Source organism: Schistocerca nitens, chromosome 3 (genome assembly GCF_023898315.1).
Source record: "Schistocerca nitens isolate TAMUIC-IGC-003100 chromosome 3, iqSchNite1.1, whole genome shotgun sequence".
Taxonomy (NCBI): Eukaryota; Metazoa; Arthropoda; class Insecta; order Orthoptera; family Acrididae; genus Schistocerca; species Schistocerca nitens.
Window position 1 is genome coordinate 297,642,725 of NC_064616.1, and position 19,802 is coordinate 297,662,526.

At 37.7% G+C, this 19,802-nt stretch overlaps 1 long non-coding RNA gene across 1 annotated transcript in view; it reads left to right on the forward strand.

Moving 5' to 3' along the window:
• LOC126248275 (uncharacterized) overlaps positions 1-19,802 on the forward strand; it is an 81,963-nt gene that overhangs the window by 52,161 nt on the left and 10,000 nt on the right. The window contains exon 3 of the long non-coding RNA XR_007545452.1: positions 15,947-16,020. This is a non-coding gene — a long non-coding RNA (uncharacterized LOC126248275). The remainder of the gene's footprint in view (positions 1-15,946; positions 16,021-19,802) is intronic.

Here is a 19,802-nt window from a genome sequence, read left to right on the forward strand (position 1 = left end):
GTTACCTCTCATGTGGCAATATATTGGTTCAATTTTTTGATAGAACGGTGCTTGTCCACACATGGAAAGTCTGCGTGTGAAATGTGTTTGTGGTGCTGATGTGCTACTGTGGCCAGCAAGATTCCCAGTCTGACTATTATAGAACATACATGGGGCCATCTCAAATAGCAACTCCACTCTAGTGCCTCAGTCCAGGATATCAAGGATAAGTGATAATTTGTGAGCCAACTTGCCTCAAGGGACAATACAATGTCTCTGACACACTTCCTGACTGAAGTTTTGTATACATTCAGGCCAGAGGGGGTACATCATACTGTTAAATGGGCTCATAATGATATGTTCTTTGTAAATATCACTGGCCCTTGTAATCATTGAAATAACATCAATAATCTCTCAACCCATCAAGTGTCATTTCCTTTCCTCCCCTTCTGGATGCTTCACGAACTTGGCAACAAATCTACAAGAAAAGTAACTTGAATGACAAATGTGTAATTCATTTCTAAAATCCTTGATCACTTTCTTTGATAACTCTTTCACATTAAAAGTTGCAGGTAGATACACAACATAAATCGGCAGCCAGTTAAGATAACTAATAGCATTAGAATATTATGTAAAAAGAAACATGAGCTGTGTACTAATATGTAGAACAGTCACAGCCCACTTACAGAAAGTCACTACAGACAAAACTACAAAGTGCTGAAGAATGTCATCAAACAAGTTAAAACAATGCATTACACCAAGAGAACGGAAAGTGGTTAGAACAAAATTAAAATTACATGGCCAGTTGTGAAGGAGGCATAAGGGCTGAATCTCAATGGTAAACAATTTACACATCTCTTATGTGAGAATGGAAAGATCAGTACCCTCCAGAGGTATGTACAATGTTTAATAATCACTTCTTGTCAGTAACTGGCAAGTTGTTCAGCAATTTATTGCTACAGGTAAATATGCAGTACTCTTAAAATCCGGCAGTCTTCCTTATGTATAATGAAGCAATCTTTAAATAACGGCATAAACAGCCGGTTCCTTAGGCCCAATTTTTTTCTAAGTGGCTAGTCTCCAAAGCAATAAAATTATGCTGATAGATTCAATGGGATATGTGGATACTGTCTGTGAAATTTATTATGAATAGTGTTAGTAGTATACAAGTAATAAAGGAAAGTCGTGTCTGATGCGACAGTTTTACTACTACTACTACTACTACTACTACTACTACATGAACAGTGAAAATGTAGTAAGTGCAACATTTTCCTTTTCATTTTGTGCATGTCTCTACATGATCTCATTCTATATACTGGATGAATATAGTCTGCCTATTTGCACCTTGTGAGGTACAATAATTTTTTACCCTCACCCATTTCAGTGAAATGTGGTTCTTACGCAACAATGGTTCTTTCCGTACAGTAAATAAAAATTGTACAAAGTTTGGTTGAAATCAACCCAGTGGTTTATTGGTTTATGAGGAGATGTGGAATGTATTCTCTCTCTCTCTCTCTCTCTCTCTCTCTCTCTCTCTCTCTCTCTCATATATTTGTATATCGGGTATGATTATGAAGATTAAGTGTGCCCTTTGTTAGTTCTATAGTGAGTCACATGTGCAGTGTGTCTTTCAGGTGTTGGTAGTTCCCTGCCAGGTTGAAATAATTAGTGAAACCTCTTCATAAAAAGGGATAAAGATAATGTAGGGAATTACTTACCAGTTACAGAAGTATTCGAGAAAGCAACTGTAAGAAACTAGTTGCACATCTGAGTTCACACATTTTTTTGCAAGATTTAATTATTTGACTTCAGGAAAGGAGTAGCCACAGAAAATGCTATTTCTTCTTTCATGTGTGAGGCAGTAGCAGAACTGTACAATAAGTTGAGGACAGTAGATATTTTCTTCTATTTAACACAAGCTTTTGATTGTGTGGACCATGTAGTACTTTCGCGTAAGTTCAAACAGTGTGGGATTATATTAGAACCCCAGGATATATGTATTTTATCTTCCAGATGACACATGATGTTATGGAAGATACGGAATGTAAATGATCTAGTAGGGTAGTTGGTAATATCAACAATTTACATTTGGAGGACAGATAAACACTTCACTACAACAAGACACAATGCATTCGGTTTCTGACATAGAACTCTCATCAAAACTAAATTTTATTGTATCTGGGCTTTCAAACAGGTAAAGAAGCCAACCATTTTAAATTCCTTGAACTGAGGATAGATTAAGAGCTTACTTAAGAGTGTCACTTTCCAGGTTTTGCACTCAAAAGGAATGCTACTATCTTCATTACAAGAATGATCTCTTATATCTCTTGACAGTGAAATGAAAAGGCTTGTTCACATGAATATGTCGTCTTCTAGGGGAACAGCTCCTTCACACCTGTACTGCGGGACTGAGACAAGCTGGCAGTGGCTTCGTTATGCTCTGGGGGATATTCGTTCAGTGGAGCTTGTACAAGGCACCACGATAGCCAAGGAGTGTTGTACATTGGTTAGAGACCATGTACAACCCTTAGAGATAATCATGTTTCCTGAGGGAAGTGGCATTTTTGAAAAGATAATGCACCATGTCACAAGGCCAGGAGTGTGATGGATTGGTTCGAGGAATGCAGTGGCGAGTTCCAGTTGATGTGCTGGTCTCCCGATTCAACAGATCTGAATGCGATCGAACACATCTGGGATGTGATTGAAAGTAGTGTCAGAGTTTATTGCCCCCCTCCCCCTCCCTGGAAATTACAGGAATTAGGTGATGTGTGTGCGGATATAGTGCCAACTCCCTCCAACAACCTACCTGGGCCTCATTGCTTCCATGTGCCATGATGTGTCACCACTGCTATCTGTGTCAGAACTGGACATGTTGGCTATTCTGCAGGTGGTTGTAATGTTCTGGCTGATCAATTTATCTTGGGGCAACTCTGTGCACTTACCACAAATGTTGTTAGCCCAGAAAAGGGTAGTTATGCAGACCTGTGGAGTCAGTTTGCAAAAATTGTGTGGACTGTTCAATGCTAACTCTGCAATCCCAGTATAAATAAACCATCGTGGGATTTTTTATCATCAGTACTGACTCATTCAGAAGAAATTGCAACCTTCATTCAGTGGACACTAGATGAAAAAATAGTTTGCATTTCCTTATAAGCATTGTAGAGTAAGGTGTAGACTATTAAGGAGGTTTAATTTTCAGTACACTTCCAGTAGCTGTGTAAAACTACTTCATGAACCTCAAGTCTTCAGATATAAGTTGAAAGGTTTCCTTTGTGACACACTCGTCCCGTTCTGTACAAGATTTTGTCGTACAACCCAAAATGTTGTTCTGTAATTTTTTGTCTACTCACTCACATTTTTGTGTTTTATTCTTTTGTTGATAGATCTTTCTAATCAGTATTCTGTAAATTGCTGACTGACTTATTCCATACAAAGTAGCTTTGGCTTACATGGTCCCAAAAAACGTGATAGATAAATAGATAGATAGATAATAAAATGCATCTTCAGCTGTCAAGTGTACCCTGAACAAACACTAGAAATGTACTGCCATTTTAAGCTGTAATTTCTCTTACAGTGTTGTATAAGGATGATTTTGTCTGCCTGTTGTCATGCTAGTCAGTGCCACATGCACTGATGCTAAGCAGAATGTGCTCTTACTGCAGAACATAACATATTCATCTCTCAAATTGTATCTCTTGAGTCATCAGAAATGCGCTGCATGAAGTTGAGGTGTGAGCAGAAGTGAGACAAACTGTAACCACACCTGTAGCTCAGTTTCCAAAAAATGGTTCCTTGAGGTACTAGCCTATACTCCAGATCCAGAATTAACCCTAAATAGGACTGTAGTCTTAGTGGGATTGACAGTGGCTGCCCAGGTGATAAGTTATTTGAGATGTGAATAGTATGCACTGTCATATAGAACAAGGATGACAAGCATATGTACCTTTCTTGGACTACCAACACAAGCCTTTGTACAGTGTTGACACTTTGTTCTACATATTAGACAGTTTTTAAAGGACCTCTCAGCCTACTACAGACCCATAATTGCATACATTGATGTTGTGCTGATAGGTATCTGATGTCTAATAATCACATACAATGTTTAAATCAGTCCACTCATTTGACAAGTCTCACATGCTTGGTACATAGTTCATACTTTGTCAGCAGTATGATCCATTACTTACACTGCTCTGTATTATTGCCCCCATGTAAATATGTTCTTCAGAATGAACAAATATGTTGTTGTTATATCATTTGTGTAGAACTGTTCATTTTCCATGTTCCCCAAAAATTTTAGATTTGTATGTTTGTTTACTGATGAAAAAGAATATTGGTTGCTCATTTATTCTCTAAATTCTACATTCAGAATATTTCAAATTACAGTTGCATTTCTTCTGATCATCTTCTTTTATAATTCAAAGAATACAAGTCGTTGCCATTATGGACATATTTGATTTACAAATTTCTTTACGATAAATATGCTGCAGTTTCCAAATTTGGTTTGTGTAAAATTTCTGACACCACCCTCTTTTGTATAAATATTGGGGAAGGTGCTCTGTTTCTGAAGATTTAGGGAGTGTCGTTACAGAAGCTGTAACTGAGGTGGGTGCCTGGGAGCTTGGACTAGCAGGAGTAAACAGTGAAATCACTATTCTAATTGTGGAAGACAATTGTGTTATTTTACCATTCGTACAAGGTGAGTCATGTTGGTTTGTTTCCAGATAGTTTCCTTTTCTGATTAAGTATAGCTTCATCAGGATGACTCGGCCCACACTAATTCCAGCCAGTAGATACAATAAGTAAAAGGATATTGCCAGTAACGCTGTCCCATAATATATTACACATGGTCAATGGGGGATCCATCTGATGATCATGCTGTCTAATAGAGTTGAAGAACATCTTGTAAAACACACTGGTTACTGTGAGTAGCATGCATGCAGCTGTTTCCCTGAAATCGTAGGAATGGCAACTTATTGGGATGGCTAATGATTTGCATCCATCCATCCATCCATCCAGGATAAAGGATAAAAAGCTGAGTTAGAAAGTCAGTTGTTCCTTCCAGTTACTTTATCTGCAACAGTTTTACAAAACTGCATTTTTGTAACTACTTAATCATTAGATTTCCCATATTTTGTAACTCGTGATCAAATTATATATACAATGATTGCTTGTTAAAAATTCTGCAGGTTGTGTAATTAGGGATAAGAGAAATATGGCTGAGAAAACAATGTGCAATGCATCACATTTACTTTGCTTCAAGGTGTTTGATGGGCTTATTTTTGTGAGGTTATTCGATATTCAATATGAAAACTTCGGGAAAAAGGTAGCTGCAGCTAGCAACCTAGAGATAAGGTAAGAGTGGTGTGCCTATCTTGTTCTGTTAACCGAACAAACATGAGGAAAGTGAGGAGTGCTGGAGAAAACTGTGTTGCATAATTTTCTGTTTTACACATTGATATAACTGCTCTTCAAATAGGCAGGTCAGTAAGTGCAGGCAGGTGTGTTGGAGTTTGCCTATTATTCTTTTCAAAATAAACCAGGAGAACTGGCAGAAACACCAGCTCTTTAGGGCAGCCAGAACATAAGCCTTTCCTGAAAGTCTTGAATATATCATTCCAAACCCTACTGGGAAAGTACATTAGAAAATGTCGTCACTGAATTTTTTAAGAAACTGTGTCAATGCCTGAAACTTCAAAGGGAATACAATGAGAATGGAAGTTTCTGAAATACAGTAATTTGCATTGTCTTCATAAAATTTGTGAGTGAAACTCTTATGTCATTACATGGGTAAGATAAAGATTTTTAGTATTTCAGAAAATGCTGATCATTCACAAAAAGTACTTTTGAGAATTACCAAAGTCAGATAAATCAAATGTTCTGCTCTGTTGAAGTAATCGGAGGATTTGATTGTTTCAAAATTGAAAGAAAATTGCTTTTCATTATTATGTACTGTCACTGCTATGGTGAAAAGTAACTTAGTTTCAAAATTCTGTTTCACTGAAGGATGGGTGTTCTTTGCTTTGGATTTGTGATGTTGACACTGAACTGTGTGGTAAGAATGTGTTGGCAAATTCTATTTCTAGTGGGTTGTTAGCACGGTACTATTTTAGAAAGACTGGGTTCAAAGCTTAGTCAACCTACCCTAATTAAGGTTTTCAGTGAATTACGTAAATTACCAAAGTTAAATGATAGAATGGTCCCAGGACATAGACTTCACTTCCTGAACCTCTGACAGAACTGAGGTAGAGCATGTCTTCAATGATATCACTACCAAGGGGCAACACCAACAAAAATACATTGTGAGCTGCTTCCCTCTTACATGAAAACAGTGAGTGGAATAATCCATATTGTGACAGTCTTTGATGAACATATTTTATAAAACAGTGTGGAATACTTTAAGCCCTCAAATTCTTACACTTGCTTTCGAAACAAAGTGAGAGAATTACTTCTTGCCTCTTCCAGTTATTCAGCACAACAGTTTTGCTCCCATGTGTAATGGTGTTTGGTAATCTGATGAACTGATTCATGACGACGACGACGACGACGACGACGATTGTCCATTGAACTACAGTAATATGGGGTGAACAGAAACTGTTTCCTACTTCAAATGGAAAAAAATTATAATTTCAAAAAGAAATTTGAAAATAAAAATTGTATGGGATTGCACATAGGTCTAAGAATTATTAGACTCAACATTGTTTCTTCTTAAAATGAACATATTTTACAGTTTTGATGCATTTATTCACCAAATGAGAATACATTAGTACTTTGTGTGCATTCCTTTATTATTAATGAGCAATTGAACACCTCTTGGCATTGTTTTTGAGTCTTGAGCATGAATTTTTGGCATCTCCATTTGTAGCTTCATGACCCCATTTAAGTCTCTTTGCACTCATTGGAGGGGTGAGTTGTGCTTTTTTGTGTAGACGATGAGCTAGAAGCCTTGCATTAATAGTCTTTCTGCAGACTGTGGAGTTACAAAGATAGACTCGAGAGTGCTCCAGAGCCTTCTTCAAAGTGGCGGAGCAGTTCTAGGTGCTTCAGTTTGGAACCGCGCGACTGCTACGGTCGCAGGTTAGAATCCTGCCTCGTGCATGGATGTGTGTGATGTCCTTAGGATAGCTAGGTTTAAGTAGTTCTAAGTTCTAGGGGACTGATGACCTCAGATATTAAGTCCCATAGTGCTGAGAGCAATTTGAACATTCTTCCAATCTTGACTGGTTGCTCTTCTGTTGTTTTTTGTCCTCTGCACAAGTTTGCATAGAGTTCTATGGGACAGTTGGCACTTGTATCTACAGTTCCCTCAATGTGCAAAACTGAAATTAAGGACATCTTTCACTGCCTAGCAAATACGGCTTACATATTTTTTGTGAAATTTGTAACCTGTTGGCTATTTCTCACTTTGAATACTGTTTTTCTTAGAGTAACATTTTTAGAAGCAACCTTACTTGGCACGGATCACTTTTCTGACCTGTAACCAATAAATATGACACACACAAGAACTACTGATAATAATTAAAATATTTATATTTTATGGCTGAAATGCGAGTAGAAATACTCACATTTTTAATGATATTTTAAGCATAAAACGCTCCTTGGGTATGTCTCAGCAGAATTAAACTGTCTCCAAAACAGCTGCCTCCATGCAATCTCTGCCTCAACAATAACAATTGATTGCTTAGGGAGTGCTGCCAACATTGTTATTGGCATAGTACTGCCAATAACAAAGGTAAATGTTACCATATAGATGTAATAGAGTGAAAGTTTCAATATCACATGGCTGAATAATTCCAGAGTGAGAGAAACTAGAAAATATCAAACTTTTCCTTTTGAGTCTAATAACTTGAACGCCTCTGTAGGTCTTGTGCCTAACTTAAAGTGTATGAATAGATTTGCGGCCTAGCTCGTGCTTCTATAACATATGAACTTCATTGTTCCATTCACCACATAGAGAGGGGTGAATAGCAACTGCAGTGTTGCTCTTACTTTCTTTCTAAGTACTGGTCTTAAGTGTGAACAGGAACATGTCAAAATCTGTTTCCGATCTAAAATAGTAAGAAACAAAATTTATCTGGTTCAAAAAAAGTTTTATTTGCTACAAAAATGAAACTTATTGCATGAATTGTTGTTCTTGTTTGTTCTGTTTTCCAAATCGAATAAAGATTGTTAGATACCTAACTTCTTCATTGTAACATTAAATTGGTGAACTTGGTTTGTTTGTTAATACACTAATTCACTTACATGTTTTAAAATGATGTTTTTGAATCTAAGTCATACCCCAGAAATGAAAATGAACGTGTTTAATCGGCCTTTGTTTTTTTCTGAAGAAAAAGAAATCATAACCTTCACCTTCTAAATAACAAATTTTTCTTCCATACAATCTAAATGACTGCTTACTTTTTTGAAGTATTTAAACTACAGCATAATTGTCTGGTATATACGAAGACAGTAACTTGTTCTCGAAAGAACAGTTACTGTTGATGACCGTGCAGCTTTTCCCTGGAGTAAATGATGACTAACTGAAAACCTCAACTGCCGACAGGTGTTGTTGATATACCTCGATGTGGACAACTGAAAATGTGTGCCCCGACCGGGACTCGAACCCGGGATCTCCTGCTTACATGGCAGACGCTCTATCCATCTGAGCCAGAGGACACAGATGAATAGCGCGACTGCAGGGACTTATCCCTTGCACCCTTCCCGCGAGACTCACATTCCCAACCGTCCACAATTCTACATACGTATTGTACCTTATAGACATTTGCCCACGCACTCATTACTCGCGCACGCTTTGGCGATTCCCGTAAGAGTTTGGGCAGCCTGTGCGCATTCGCACAGACGAAGGTCAATGGCTGGGTAGCCTTTAACTATATATACGAAGACGGTAACTTGTTCTCGAAAGAAATGTCTATAAGGTACAATACGTATGTAGAATTGTGGACGGTTGGGAATGTGAGTCTCACGGGAAGCATGCAAGGGATAAGTCCCTGCAGTCGCGCTATTCATCTGTGTCCTCAGTGGCTCAGATGGATAGAGCGTCTGCCATGTAAGCAGGAGATCCTGGGTTCGAGTCCCAGTCGGGGCACACATTTTCAGTTGTCCACATAGAGGTATATCAACAACACCTGTCGGTAGCTGAGGTTTTCAGTTAGTCATCATTTATAATTGTCTGGGTTGAGAACAGTGCCAGGTGTTCATTTATTTCTGTCAATTTATTGGTCTTCTTCTGAGGAAATATGGAAAAGAACTGTTTCTGTTCACCCCACAAATTCCAAAAATGCAATACTACATTTTTCAAGTAGCCAAAACACAAGTCAGATTAAAGTATGCTTTAAAACTGAAGTTTTGCTTAATGGAATTGGATTGCAAATTTGCTTATTATGTATTTCAATTTAAACAACACAATTTAAATTGGTAATGAGGAATGAAGTTCTAAGTAAGCAAATTCAACATAGTGTCCAATGTTTATCATAGTGAACAAAAATAAGCTTAGTATTGCCAACTTTGAAGTTTAAAATTTCCCTCTTATACTAATTCACTACCAACCTAGGCAAATGAAATCTTTTAATGATATTCCTATTTATCTGCTGACGTGATATCATAGAACTCCCTTTAGTAGTCCTGTTTGTATTTACCCTATCCGTATTAATAAGGTGTTATTCCAGAACCCAATACCAGTTTCAGGTTGCCTGTGTAACAGCTTGCAGGGGCAACTAGGTTTGTTTTTCAACATTTTACATAATTATTGACAGAATTTCAAAATTTAAAATGCTGTCATAATCTACTCGTTAAGAGGTGTATTCTTAAGTTAAAAGTGTAACACGATCTGACTAGCATCACAGTAAGGAACTTTCTGTTTGGAGGGTAACCGACAGTGTGCAGATACTCGGATTTCATTCATCCAATATTTGAGACTTGGTGCACATAATGACCTCCAACAAACTTTACACATAATGTCAAACTTTTACAAAACTTTTTCTACTTGACACCTCCCACAAAATGATAAAAGGAATAAAAGCTGATCACTTACTAAGCTTTAGCTGTTCATGCAGTAACACACATCAGAAATGGCATTTGAACATAAGAGAAAATGATGGAAAGTAATGCCTCCAAATTTACATGAAAACCCTTACAGCTTTTGAAATACAATGAATGTTATTAACGTTCTATGTCTGTATTCTTGATATGTACATATTTGCAGCCATCTGCCACTAGAGGGCTCTGAATTGTAGCATGTAACATGGTGGTGTGTAACTTAATTATTTCGGTGCCTGAGAAAGAGCAAGCTTAATCGGATTTTGGATTGAAAGAGTTCATCCACAAACCGAGCACCTTCTCTTTAAGCATGACGGTGCCAGACAGTGTTATGACATTTGCAACAATCCAGTGCCTTGAGTTCAGTCATTGATCATCCTCCATACATTCCTGACTTGGCCCTATCTGATTTTCATCTGTTTCAAAACTTAAAGAACACTGTCAAGGACTTCACTTTGAAAGAAGTGAGGTTGTGGCTCTGTCAGCAGTGAGACATTCAACAATGATGATATAAACAAACTCTTCTCTCATTGGGAGAAATGTGTTCTTCACCAGGGTGACTACATTTAGAAATAAATGTGCAGGTATGAAAAATGAAGATATAGAATGTTAAAGTTTGTTTTATTAAAAAGCTTGAAGTTTCCATATAAAAAATTTGGAGGCATTACTTTTCAGCATGCCATCATATTATTTCTTTACTGCCAACTAATTTGCAACGCAGTTTGCAGGTAGTATCCACTTATACCACTGAATGTACCTCCAAAATTATATCATTGTACGACACAGAGTTTGGAAGATATTTTGTAGACATTTAGAAGCATGAAAAACGAACTTTTGCTTAAAATGGAGTGCAAGTTATGTAGACTATATTCATCCAGTGTTTCGTAATGAGAGCACGTGGTGACTTCAAACAAACTTTAAGCTTGATCTCAAGTGGTTTCTGAACTTTTTCTTAATTACATGCTTAACCTTAGATATTTAATATATCAACTATTTTGTAAAGTAATGAGAAGTTTGAAGATGTTTCATACATGGGAGTTATATTCATTAAAGAAGTGGCGATTACTGGTTGTTTATATTCACCCAATTTTATGGTACTCTTCTTTGCTACACCAAGATCTTGAGCAAGAAGTTACTAGCAAATGTCGGAGCTAGAAGAGACAATGTGGGAAGTTCCGTGAGGCTTGTCACAAATGATGCTCTTGTACAGAGAGAAGTCACGATGGTAGACACTTGTAGTGAAATGCAGGAAGACCTACAGAGGACTGACATTGGTGCAGGGAGTGGCAATTTATGCTCAAAATAAACAAATGTAATGTATTGTGTAAAAAACGCAGAATGGCCCATATTATTGTATGATTACATGATTGCAAAACAATCACTGGAAGCAGTCACATTCACAAAATGTATAGGAGTACGGATATGGAGCAATCACATAAAACTAATCGCAGGTTAGACAGATGCCACACAGATTCATCGGAAGAATACCTTGGGAAAAGTTAGTCCATCAACAAAGGAGGTAGCTTAAAAAAAACCCTCGTTTAACAATATTGTAATATTGCTAACCATTATTTGATCCATACCAGACAGGTTTGATAAAGGAAATACTGAGTTTACAAAAAAAAGAAATGTGCTTCATGCCCGCATCTCGTGGTCGTGCGGTAGCGTTCTCGCTTCCCACGCCCGGGTTCCCGGGTTCGATTCCCGGCGGGGTCAGGGATTTTCTCTGCCTCGTGATGGCTGGGTGTTGTGTGCTGTCCTTAGGTTAGTTAGGTTTAAGTAGTTCTAAGTTCTAGGGGACTGATGACCATAGCAGTTAAGTCCCATAGTGCTCAGAGCCATTTGAACCATTTTTTTGAAATGTGCTTCATCTCAGATTAATTTAGTAAACATGGCAGCATCACAGAGATATTCAACCAATCTGCATTGAATATGGTGTGCTCAGTTTGGTAGAAACTCTTCAATCGAATCACATAGTTGGTCTACAATGCACAACAGTATCAAATGCCTTGCAGGAATGGAGAAACATGTCGTCTACCTGTGCACCAGTACGTACTGCCACCTGGGTCGTAGATGGACAGAGCAAGCTATGTTTCACATGTTTCTGGAACCCATGGTGATTCTTACGGAGAAGATTTTTAATTCCACCTAATTTTAAATTTGGTATTATTAATGTACGTGCAGCCTGTAATAGTATGTTCTATATCTACATTTGTATTCCGCAAGCCATATTGTAGTTTGTGGCTGGGGGTACTTTGTGTATCAGTGTCATTTCCTGTTGCACCCATGAATACTTCTTGGGAAGAAAGCTTACTGGTAATCTTCCATGTGGACTCGATATCTTCAGGATCTTTTCTCAAAATATATATAGGAGGAAGGAAAATTTTATGTTGACGCTTCTGGGAACATATGCTCTCGGAACTTTAACAGTGAATTACAATGTAATGTAAAATGCCTCTCGTGCATCATCTGCCACTGGAGTTGTTTAATTCCACTAGTTCAACATAAACTGAAATATATATGAATACTATCCATATTAGAAGAAGACATAAAATAAAATTTATCACGTGAATGCACACGACAAATATTCACACAAATATAGCTTGGACAAAATGCTATAAGTGTTATTCCAAAAGTTTTCACACAATAGAGACAGTTATTTCATTTTAGTTTATCCTGTGAAATTATCATTTTGTTGCAGGTGAGGCAATCCAGTTACAATGAAGAGTGTTGTAACTAAAACAAATGCCACTCATTGTAGTACTGAGGTAAAAACTAATGTAGTCATTGTGATAATGATAACAGCACCTTAGGGATAATTTAAAAGTAAAATTTAACTGTTATCTTTGTTCACATATAAATACTGAGACTTCAAATAATAGCCCATCAGTGACAACACAGAAACTTAGAAACCTATTTGCGTGAACACTTGATTTCCAAACATTGTTCAGCAGTCACAGTTTTTGAAGAGCATCTTTGTGCCAGGCAGAGATATAGACATAGATGCCATCACATGCCTAATGTTATATGCAGGTCCAATACAGCTTCTACCACCTGTCTCCTAATTGTCTTCAGATGATGCATAATTCATTATTACTGAATATTCTTAAACGATCATGTTTATCCTACGGTTGAAACCAAAGTCATGATTTGATTTAACTTAATGTGAGAGTGAGGTGAAATGCTGGGGACCTGATAATGAAAGACTGTCTCATTTAGGTCAAAATGATTCTGTTCTTTTCATGTAACTCCCTTTTGAGTCAATATACTTTGTTCAGTTTTTAGTAAATATTTTCCATCCTAATGTGTTATCTTGCAGGATTTATAAGATTGCCGTAATCTCATTGGACTGAAAATGGTTTCCAGCTGCAAATAGGCAGAAGTGTGTGTACTCAGGTCAAGAGTGTTTACTCTTTCTTTTTTTCTTGTTGCTAACATGATTTTGTGAGCAGGTGGATTGTCCTGATCAGATATTTTATTTATTTTCAGTCCAGGGTTCTTTCCATGTATTTATTTTAATTCAGTAATACCATAAAATTTTAGTTAGTGCAAATTCTTGCTTTATCCTCTCGTCTCAGAAAACATAGTCCATATAGCCTTTCCAACAGATGAAATCAGCTTTGCCGTTTTTGGTGCATTTCTGGGTAAAAGTGGAGGACAAGCATCTCATATACCATAACAAACTGGTGCAAAAAAATAAAATGAATAAATCAATTAAAAAACATGTTAAATTCTTTTTAAAAGGTTATAAACACTGCAGATAAGTTAATTTTCGCATTTGCTGCTGTTCAGCATCCATCTAATAAGGCACCCATCTTGCATACAGCTTTCTCATTCGTACCATATTCTTTGATACAACTATTGTCAGTTATTTATATACATTTAAATATTGATTGTCCAGTAACATTGTGTACTTTATCCTTGTTTTTACCAGTGATGGCAAGTTTCAACTGGATAATTCTCGTGTGACGTATTGACAAATTTGAAATCAGCAGACCTCTTATTTTATTAACAGTTTAAGATTCAAAAGCAACCTCCTTAGAATACTTCTCCAAATTTGAATAAACTTTTGCTGGCAGACTGTTTGAAAGACAAATTTTGTGATATGAGGTATTACAGTTTATCAATTTAAATTTTATATATATAACACTTGTCACTGAGATAAGTGTGACTGTGATAGTTTTGTGCCAATCATATTTTTCTTCCACAAATCTTTAAATCTGAAATTATTCTTTACAATTTTCTGTCTCTTGTGTATCTACAAAACTCATATCAAAATAATCAGTTTTGTATTAGTATTTCTGGTAAATGGATGGAGTAACAGTACATATCCACTGATCAACAGAACATTGTTTACAGGACAGGCATCATATAAACAGTCAACCAAAGAACAAGTTTGGTTGCACCTTCTATTCACCATTATCATGTTGCTCTGTTTCATTAAGTCCTGGTCACCACAGCCAGCTGTCTGTGACAATTTCAGCTGCTAACGCAACTGTTTTGATATGTGTTAGTGGGTGGGACGGCACGTGCACTTAGTTTATCTGTGCGGTTTCCTTTTTTGTTTTTTATTTTACATACCAGAATGTCTGAAGTTAGTAGCTGAAGTGAGCAGAAAAATGACAAAAACTACTTGGTACAGAGCAACCTCCCTTCCACACGTTAAAGGGAATGTATGAACATTTTTAGTTCTGAATCTTACATATGTTTGTCACAAGCATACTGTGCACACAGGTATTGTGTATCCAACAGCATGGCTTCACCGAGCGAGGTGGCGCAGTGGTTAGCACACTGGACTCGCATTCGGGAGGACGACGGTTCAATCCCGCGTCCGACCATCCTAATTTAGGTTTTCCGTGATTTCCCTAAATCTCTCCAGGCAAATACCGGGATGGTTCCTTTGAAAGGGCACGGCCGACTTCCTTCCGCATCCTTCCCTAATCCGATGAGACCGATGACCTCGCTGTTTGGTCTCTTCCCCAAAACAACCAACCAACCATGGCTTTGTCAAGTAACTTTGTTGATTTGATCCAGGTGTAAGTGCAGTAGGAACTATGAGAATGAAATTCCTCAGAATTACATTCTTGTATAAAACATTCTATCGTTTCTTGGTGCACCATATCTGCGTAAAACCTTAAGCTTTGGATGATCGCATCTATCTTCTTCATCAGGAGCAACAACTACAGTTCCTAGGTAAGACAGTTGAGGTGATTATCGAAAGCTTGAGATTTTTCGCAGATTTTATGTGGCAAGAAAATAGAATCTTGTCTCAGATATCCATTGTAGCTGATTGTGGAAGCTGAAGTGGGACTTCTGTATTAGTGTGTTGAAATGAAAGTTTGTTTCTAAAATTATTTGTGCTTCATGCTCAATAAATGCTCCACCATGACTGTTTAAAGAGGCTCTGTTGTTACTGTCTTGTACTCAGTGCCAGGCAGCTTTTCTGTTATGTGAAAAATCACTATTTTAATCATAACTGGATTTCTTTTGTGGCATGTTTATTAGGCTTCAATGAAATTTTGTGCCAATGAAATCTCAATAAGTGTTTGAAAATGAGATTGAACACTAGTGATTGACCTAATTTATATTGGTGCATTTCATAGACAAGCACTAAGACTATTAGAGCTTTTTGAGTAACCCTGAAATGTAATGTCACAAAGTCACTGGAAAAATAAAATGGTGCTGTGTCATTTGCTTGAATGTGTTTTGAGACTGTTTACATCGTGAAACTCTTCCAATTAGTGCATTTCTGATTAATACCAACATGGAGAAAACCTGGTGCTAGGACTGGAAGACTGAAATAACTGTAACTGAAAATAAAAAGTGAGGCTATTAAAAATGTTGTTGTGACAAACAAGTCACAAGTTCTGAATAGGATTTAAGAGTAAACTTTTTGCAATATGTATGTATTCAAAGGAAACTATTTTTACAGGGCCTGCACACAAAAATTGGAGAATGGAACTGTTATCTGTTGACAAGCTTTTGAAGAAGGATGTAATGCAGCAGGTAATGACATTCATCTTAAATAAAGACTGCATCCTGTGGTACACACAGATTTCATAAAGAAATTAGTACAAGGCCATCATATGTGTTTATGGTTCCATTTCATGCCTGCTTATAAATCACTTACATAAGTGATTAGAGCACTTGTCTTCACCATTGATCTATATGTGAAAGGCATAGTAGAAACAGAATTTTCATATCCAGTCACAAATACTGTCTCTTCAAACTTTGCTCGCAATGTTCCTTGACAATACCATGCTGATTTATGCAATATCCATGGGGTATCTGTGCATATCTGCATATGTCTGAACAGAATATTTCATTCATTCATTCATTCATTCATTCATTCTACCTCCCCCCTCCCCACCTCGCCCATCCCCCATATCCCAGTATGACTTTTTAATTATTTTGTATAAAGTACTGGTATTTATTAGTTGGTACAGATAGTCGTAGATCTTATCAATTGGTACGCTTAAATTTCTCTTAATTTTTGTAAATTATGTTCGGTGTATCGCTCTTACTGAAGTGACCAGTAAAAATTAAACATTATTGATGACTCATAACTTAAGGTCTCTTTTCTTATGGATTACACTGACTTGAATAACTTTTGAGTAACATACCTTATTAATTTTCAGAATCGCTTGGAAACTATGGATTCCTTCCACAATTGTTAATACTCTTCATAACCCGTAATATGAATTGACTAAAGATGATCTAGGTCAAAGCTACTATTGAATCCTCGGTACTCTAAATTTCGATTTGCAGTGTGTGCAGATAAATTATGAATAGTTGGTAGCAGGTTTTTACTGGGTACACAATATGGATTCTCCTGCAGATTTCACCGAGTGAGGTAGCGCAGTGGTTAGCACACTGGTCCGCATTCGGGAGGACGACGGTTCAATCCCGCGTCCGGCCATCCTGATTTAGGTTTTCCGTGATTTCCCTAAATCACGCCAGGCAAATGCCGGGATGGTTCCTTCGAAAGGGCACGGCCTACTTCCTTCCGCGTCCTTCCCTAATCCGCTGAGACCAATAACCTTGCTGTTTGGGCTCTTCCCCCAAACAATCCAATCCAATCCTGCAGATTTTGTTTATGCCCAGTATTGTCACTTAGACATTGTACCAAGGATAAAGTGTACATGAAGATCTGCATTATATGACTAGAGGTATTTTGTATCTGTGGGATAGACTATTTAGTACATAACACTTTACCTCCTTACAAAAATCTACTCCAAAAGTAGCATGGCAGCAGAGCTACATGCAGTTGACTTTTTGTGACCATTGTTTTTGGTGCAGTAGATCATGTGATTTATAGTTGCTTGCTTTTTGACTTGTAAATCTAGCTAAAGTATTTCCCTTTCATCAATAGATATGGCTCAGGATTGTAGAAACTTTATTGATGAGATGCAGTCAGTGAACAGGTGGTAACTCAGTTGGTGACTGTCAGCGAGCTTTGAATGACTTCTGTGCATTGTATTAGGGAAAAAGTCACAGGGCCATTGCCTGTTGTGAATGCATCGGAGGCCTTGTGTTGTTCCTTCTGTTGCCAGTTTGGTCAATAGAGAACCATGATCTGGCACTCAAGACACCTCAGGGTTTCTTGAGTCTTTGCATAGATCTGTAGTTGCCTCTCGGGAAAAGCTCTGTGAGAAATGGTCAAAACGGTAGCTCTGTACTCCAAACGGATACATTTGAGACATTGTCTCCCACTGATGATAAGGAGAGAACTAGCAGGATAATACCTCTCATTGAGCAGTTGTCACCTTTGAAGTCCGGATGAAGGGAAAGAAGGTACTGTTTGTTGATAGATGATAGTTTAGTTGACTGGTGATACCTATTAAGAAATTAATGTTAAGAGAGCAAAATAATTAATTGTGAATTCTGTGTGCATTCTGGGTGGAATTGTCCACTTGTTGGATATGTCATAATGAGAGCAATCAAGGACATGGCTTGTCAGGTATAGATCATTACAAATGTTGGTGCAAATAATGTCTATTGCTTGTGATCTGAGGCTATTTTTTTATTCTTTCGTAGGTCACAAGATGTAGGGGGAAACTCAGCACAGTTGTTGATTTCAGCATCTTATGGAGGACTGACATTTGTTTCTGGTAGGTTAGGTGCACGACATACAGTGATAAGTAATTTTGGTGGCAGAGTGCATCTGAAATTCATGTGGTTCTGTTTTTGACATTAATCAAAACTTGGATATCCTCAGATGAAATGACACTGATTCACAAACTACATGTTATAAAAAAATATCAGGTGTGAAATGCTGATAGCCAGAAAATAAATTTTAACAGCACCTATGTTTGCAGAAAAGACCCAGAACACCCCATTACTCAAGAAAGTAACAGCCCTCACGTAATACTTGAGCACAGTTTGAGACCATAATTAAAATATACAGAAATGTTAAACATGTGGAACATTAATTGGGAAGGTACACAGGGGATGGTGTATTTGAAGCAAACGAGCAACTATAAAAGGTCCAGCAGGATAAAATGGACCACTCTCTGAAATTACTTGGGGAAGAGGAACTGGCAGCCAACATTTTACAATGTGTTGCTAAATAATACTTACTGCATTAGTAGACAACTGCCTTGAGCAACTGGTCTCGTGACACACATGCAAGGCACATGCATGACTTTAAACAGCATGAAGTAATGCACGCTGCACCCTGATATGAGTGAAAATTATATATTCCAATGACTTTTGTATATATTTGGTAACACCTTTCAGAATATCCCTTGCTCCCTGCGACACACTGAAGTGACAGAAGCGATGGGTTACTTCATAATATCGTGTCAGACCTCCTTTCATTCGGCATGGTGCAACAACTCTGTGTCATGAACTCAACATGTCATTGGAAGTCCCCTGCAGAAATATTGCCTCTATAGTCATCCATAATTGCGTAAGTGTTGCTGGTGCAGGACTTTGTGCATGAACTGACCTCTCAATTGTCCCATAAACATCTGATCGGATTATGTTGGGTGATATGGGTGGCCAAACAGTTCACTAGAACTATCTAAAATGTTCTTCAAACCAATCATAAACAGTTGTGGCCTGAAGACATGGTGCTTTGCCATCCATAAAAATTCCATAATTAAGGAACATGAATGACTGTAATTGGTCTCAAAGTAGTCATACTTCTGGAGGACCCAGTCCCTTCCACGTAAACACAGTCCACACCATTATGGAGCCACCACCAGCTTGCATAGTGCCTTGTTAATGACTTGGATCCAAGGTTTCATGGTGTTTGTGTCATGTTTAAACCCTACCATCGGCTCTGACCAACTGAAATCAAAAGCGATCTGACCAGGCACCGGTATTCCAGTCATCTAGTGTCCAGCTGATATGGTCTCAAGTCCAGGAGAGGCACTTCAGTCAGTATCGTGCTGTTAGCAAAGGTACTCACATCAGTGGTCGGCTGCCATAGCCCATTAACATCATATTTCGCTGCGCTGTTCTAACAGATTCATTCGTCATACATCCCACATTGATTTCTGTCGTTATTTGATGCAACGTTGCTTGTCTGTTAGCACTGACACCTCTAGACAAGTGCCACTGCTCTCAGTCGTTAAGTGAAGGCTGTCAGCCACTGTGTTGTCTGTGTGATGAGAGGTAACACCGCACACTCTTGACACTGTTGATCTCGGAATATTGAATTCTCTAACAATTTCTGAAATATAAATATGAACGTAGGCTTTCACGGCCATTGTCACATTCAGTAACATTTTTCTGGGTTTGTGACTGCATTGTCTATATATATATAAACTACCGATGTTTCG